Source organism: Danaus plexippus, assembly GCF_018135715.1.
Source record: "Danaus plexippus chromosome 13 unlocalized genomic scaffold, MEX_DaPlex mxdp_40, whole genome shotgun sequence".
Taxonomy (NCBI): Eukaryota; Metazoa; Arthropoda; class Insecta; order Lepidoptera; family Nymphalidae; genus Danaus; species Danaus plexippus.
This window is the reverse complement of record NW_026869850.1, coordinates 624,874-630,774: the sequence shown is the minus strand read 5'-3', so window position 1 is coordinate 630,774 and position 5,901 is coordinate 624,874.

Sequence of the window (5,901 nt, the reverse complement as noted above, 5' to 3'; positions counted from 1 at the left end):
TAACAATTCATGAATGTGACTTTGACAGTGACATCTTCACAAAATAAAGTTTGCGTTCAACATTAAATATATATGTTTAATAATAATCCGAAATAACTTCCAAGGTGATATGGCTTAGTTTTTCTCAAATCCCTATAATTCTTTTATATAATAATTTTCTATAGTCCTTTGTAAGTAAAAAATGAAAGTGTTTAACTGCTCGCTGATTTATGTAATATTTTAACCTTGAAAAAACGTTTGTTTTGATTTTATACATTTTAGTTTTCAAATAATAAAATTTTATTATTCGTTAATACTTCAACATTAATAGCAATAGAAAAATATTTATATCTTTAATGTAAGTAATAAAATTTTATCAAATATTATTTTATAACCACAATTATTTTACAATCGGTAAGTTTTTTAAGAGTTCTAATATTACAATTACTATTCCTTTTATCTTGTTTAAGTAAAAATTTTTATCAAAACCAGAAAAAAATACTATGTACAACTAATTTAATAGAGCTTAGAGCGAAGTACAATAAAAAAATAAATCAGAAAATTTACATAATTCCAGCTATTTTGTATAATACTTTTAGCAATGCGAAAAACATGTGCTCATGGATTGTTTAATATTTACATGAATCAGTCCAATTATTATTTGAATTACCGGTTTTTAAAGACTTCACAAACACATTCATCCTTCTATTTTCGGCATTGTTTCCTGAATTTGGTCTTACTTAGCTGGGGGCATAAGATAAGATTCGTGTCCGCTTAATCCTTCTAAGCTCTGAAGATTTATAATAAGGCATTCCTACAGGCTGACGAAAATTTGTAACGCGACGCAGACACTAAATTGAACGCTTAATATTTAATGTTACGTATAGTTGGACGTAGCAGTCTTTGTCGACTTGAATCTAATGAAGTTTTATGGGTTCCATAAAATTTAACTTTCCCATTTTTTAATAAATTAAAGTATCCTCTGCATATAGATAAACTATGAATATAAAGGATAAACTATGAATTAACTTGTATGTACCTACTACCGGCAGATAGTTCAACTTAGAAGCTTTACCACCAATATCACATAAGGCGTTATATTCTAAAAGGATATAAAGTTGTGATTTAATATTATTATTTTCAGTTTGAAATTTAAGTTTTAAATTATGTAAACATCATAATGTTGTGAATTTAGTTACTTAATTAAGATGGCGGCGACCGTGCAACGGTTTGTTTAAGATACTTATTCATGACCGTTCATGAAATAACCAAAATATAAAAATCACAGGAAATCTTCCATTAAGTTGAAGGTAAAAACAAATAAATATTAATGTATGTATAAAAAAATACAATTCGGATTTAATAGACAAATTAATTATCCATCAAACTTTCAATCGTGCATTACACTTAAACCTCACGAATAATTCAATTGCGGTTTGTACAGATTTTAACTAAACAAGAAGAATCGATCCGATCAATATTATAACACTCATCTATCTTATCCTTATACAATCCGGGTCTGGTGGATTGGATTAGCGGAGCTGTTCCAGGTTAATCGACTTATATTCCAAGTCCTAGCATTTTATTCTAAAGCTAATTTTATTAGCAACGTGAAAACTCAAAATTGTACGTTTTTTAAAATTTCAATCCTTAGTCAAATAGTACTGTTTAAGGCTTTAGATAAACTCTGATGTTATTGTGATTTAACATTATATGTATTAAAATTATTATTTCTTACGTTTTTGTGGATGATAGAGCCTGTGACCAAGTAACTGCGATTCTAACATGGGCTGGCTCGACCGGGGAAGTACCACCCTCTCACAGAAGATCGGAATGAAGTAGTCTTTAATGGCTTCATCTTGTCCGATGAGTGAGAGAGATAGTTGTCCTTTTTTCCTACCATTTCCTCTCCCTCTCCCTCTCCCACAACCAAGGTTGACATCGTATCCGCAACATCCCTAATATTGCAGATGTCCATGGGCGACGGTGATTACCTTCCATCAGGTAGGCCATCTGCTCGTTTGCCGCCTTTTAAATAAAAATAAAGCGGTAAAATATTTTTATATAGTCTTGGTGGCCCCTGGGGTAAAGGCCCGCCTCTCATATGTGAGGGCACGGGTTCAAAACCTGGCAAGTACCAATGTGATCTTATCTGAGTCATATGTACTTTCTAAGAGTATTTAGACACCATTGACAGACGGTGTCACCGAGCAGTGGCGGGATAACCACAATCCCAGCCGGGAAACTAGCTGGAAGAGGCTACAGCAAGCCTTAGGGCGCATTTTCATTGGTCGATAAGGCCCGCATTCGGGGTGCGGGAGATTTCTGTAACGCATGCCATAGGGCCCGCAAAGAGTTTATCGTTTTCACTGGTCGTCAGAGCCCGCATACGGGGTGTGGGTGATTTCTATAACGCATGCGAATTCCGTTATTCCGGAATGCGGATATCACCCGCACACGTTTAATCGACCGAGTTATCGACCAGTGGATTTCATTGGTTGTTAGCTCGCATGCGGGTACTCCCCGCAATCGGGCTAACTACCGACTTATCGACCAATGAAAATGCGCCTTTAGGGTCTAAATAGCCCAAAAAGTGCTGGTTCAGAAGGCAAGGGGAAACCACAGCAACTATATTCCGAAGAAAGTCATCATATATACGGAACGCTGATACGAGATAACCACGACGAGTCTGCAAAAACTCTTGCGACGATGATGTTGAAATATTTTTATATATTTACAAATTACATTAAATTAAATATTTTTATATATTTAAAAAAATACATTAAATTAAATATTTTTATATATTTACAGATTAACCTATCGATGAAAAAATATAAACCTCTAACAGTTATTATATTCACAATTTTTTTTATAATTTTTTTTATAATTTACAAAAATAATAACCGTTAGAAAAACAACTCATTGAGAGATTTTCACAAAAGTTTCTACAGTGAGAGGTTTATATATATCTTAAAATTAGAAATGAATAGATTCACTAAATAAAAAGTGTAATTATCAGAAAAGTTATGTTCTAAAAACTTGTATGGTTTTCTTTTTAATGTTTGGTACGGTTTACACGGATCGTGCAATTTTTTATAAAACTACTTTCTGTGAAATCACTTAGATGCAACATGAAACTGATTTTATGGTTGGATGCGTGTTCACTTCCTGATAATTTTTAATATAACAAACAACTCGACCATAAATATACACCGGGAAATATAAGAAGAAATTATCTTTATCTAATCACAGTCATCTTATTAAAGCATCTCATGAAAAGGAAATTCAAAATGAAATCTATTCATTTTACTGCTTAGAATAAAAAACCTTTTTAGGACAAATTCGACGAATTTTATCGCACAAGGTGTGTTCTTCAAGGTTAGGTTAACCACTAAAATTCCGTCCTTTTGTTCTGCCTTTTAGATATATTTTCCAGCGACGTTTAGCGCCATTATGTAACAATCCCTTTTTCATTTATCTGGAATATAATATATATTTTTTTATATATTTAATGGGAATACAACACTTCCCCATTATTTCTAATGTACTCTGATATTTCTTAGACTTTAAGAAAGTTATCTTGTTGTAGGAACTAGTAGTTTTAATATCCCAAGAGAATGAAACAACGAAACTTTGTTGGTATTATAAAACCAGTTAATAGTTCTTAACTAACGCAAGCGTTGTTATAATGACGACTAAAACAATAAATTTTAAATATAATATTTGTGAACTAATGATAAGTAAGGGTTTTAATAATAGTTATAAGCGTTTATAATTTGAGTCGTGGTGGCCTGGAGGTTAAAGGACCGCCTCTCATGCGTGAGGGCGCGGGTTCGAAACCTGGCAAGTACCAATGTGATTTTTCATAGTCATATGTACTTTCTAACAGTATTTAAACGCCACTGACGGACGGTGAAGGAAAACATCGTGAGGAAACCTGGACTTATAATTTCAAATTATAAGTTTGAAATCGCCAACCCGTCTTGAGCAAGCGTGGCGATTAATGCTCAAACCTTCTCCATGCGAGAAGAGGCTTATGCTCAGCAGTGGGCTTCCGATAGGCTGATGATGATGATGATGATGATAATTTGAGGACAAATATATTCTGAAACAACCTAAACGGTGAATTCATTTTCGAACGTCCTGTTTGTTGTTATAATTATAAAGGATGAACTGTTTCAGTATTATTAGTTTAAAGACAAACATAAGCCATAGACTATATGGAATGATCAAAAATATGATAAAAAAGAAATTATGATAAATCCTATTCGTTAATCCAAACTTGTACTGACAATGTACAGGTTTATTCTTTGCGTCTTTTTCATGGCGTCTCCGAGTGATTTCGTCGAGTAGTTTAGTAAGTGGTTTGTTGTGTTGTAAACTCATAATAAATTGATAACCTAATCCCGTCCGTCCCTTCAGTCTATTATCCCTTTTTTACTGAGGAAACTGCAATCCGCGGGGTCAAAGGCCAAGCTGTCATATCCCATCCCTACATCACATACCTGTAGTTTATAGTGTTACAGAAACAGGAAGTATGAAGATATTTTACTGTCATTTATTTTTTATAAACTTTATACTACACCTACATTATTTTTACGTCACTATAAAAGATATACGTAATTTTGTATCAGATAATTTTTCAAAACGATTTTTTTATTGTAAAGAGTATTTTTAGCAATAAAAATATACGTTTCAGTATTTCTATCTTTATTTAAAGGAGTATATTAACATTTATGTTACAGTATTGCTTCACGGCATTCAACTTTAGACATTACCTAAATATAGATAGGATCATATTCAATTATTCTCGTATATGTGTGTAGGATCTCGTCAATAAAGCTGAATATGTATTTTAAAGCGGCGTAGCATGTGCTACTTGATTGTTTTTATACCTTGATGATCAGAAAATATAAAGAATAGTTCATTTAAATTGATGTGCAAACAAATCCAACTTCAACTATAAAAGTATTATTTAAATATCCGTGAATTATACAAGATTAATTCAGTTAGGGAAGAGAAAATAAAGTGAAAGTACGAAACGAAATAATGTTACATTATAAATAATTAACATAATAAATTACGTGACGCGTAAATCGTTTAAACAAGAAAGTAAAACTTGGTGAATAAATAATCGTTCAATAAAAAAAAAATCACCAGAAACATTCAAAGTATCGCTCAACGTTTGATCTTTCAGTTATTACAAAAGAAAGTGCTTGAACTCTGGATTGCCTTTGAAATGTTACGATAAAATAAGGCAAAATCCCTTTAAGGAACCACAAAAAACGTCAAAAGGCAGATGATATCGAACAAAGTAAAAAGTTTTTTAAAGATTTTTATATATTTTTAACGTACTTTACTCATAATATAAAAAAGCGTGTGAAAAACGAATTGTTCTTATAGAACTGTCCCATACATTTCTATATTTGTCATTGAAATTTATGTATGCTTTAAAAACTCAAAATGTTCTGCACCGGTTCAGCTACTATTTTAACACAATATACAACACGCTTCAAGGATTGTTTTCATCTATTTTTCACGATACTAACATACCTCTACGTGCGCCATTAACCAGCCAAAACTGTGCAACTATATACGACTCGCAGTTAAAAAATTAATGAACAACACAGTGGAAGCAACGGTTTTATCGGGGCCTTTCAGAGGTGAAGATGTCCTCATTCCTCGAATTCCCATGATCCCGGACGACACACCATTTCAATTTAAAAGATTGAATTTTCCAATTCGATTGGAGTTCGGAGTCACAATTAAAAAAGCTCAAGGTCAATCTTTAGAAACGTGTGGTTTAGATTTGGACAATTGTATGTTGGAAAACCAGATAGCCTCTATACACACAAAATATCGTATACCCACAAGTACTGTAAAATTAAACTTCAATGAAACGAATGCTGTATTTTATTGTTC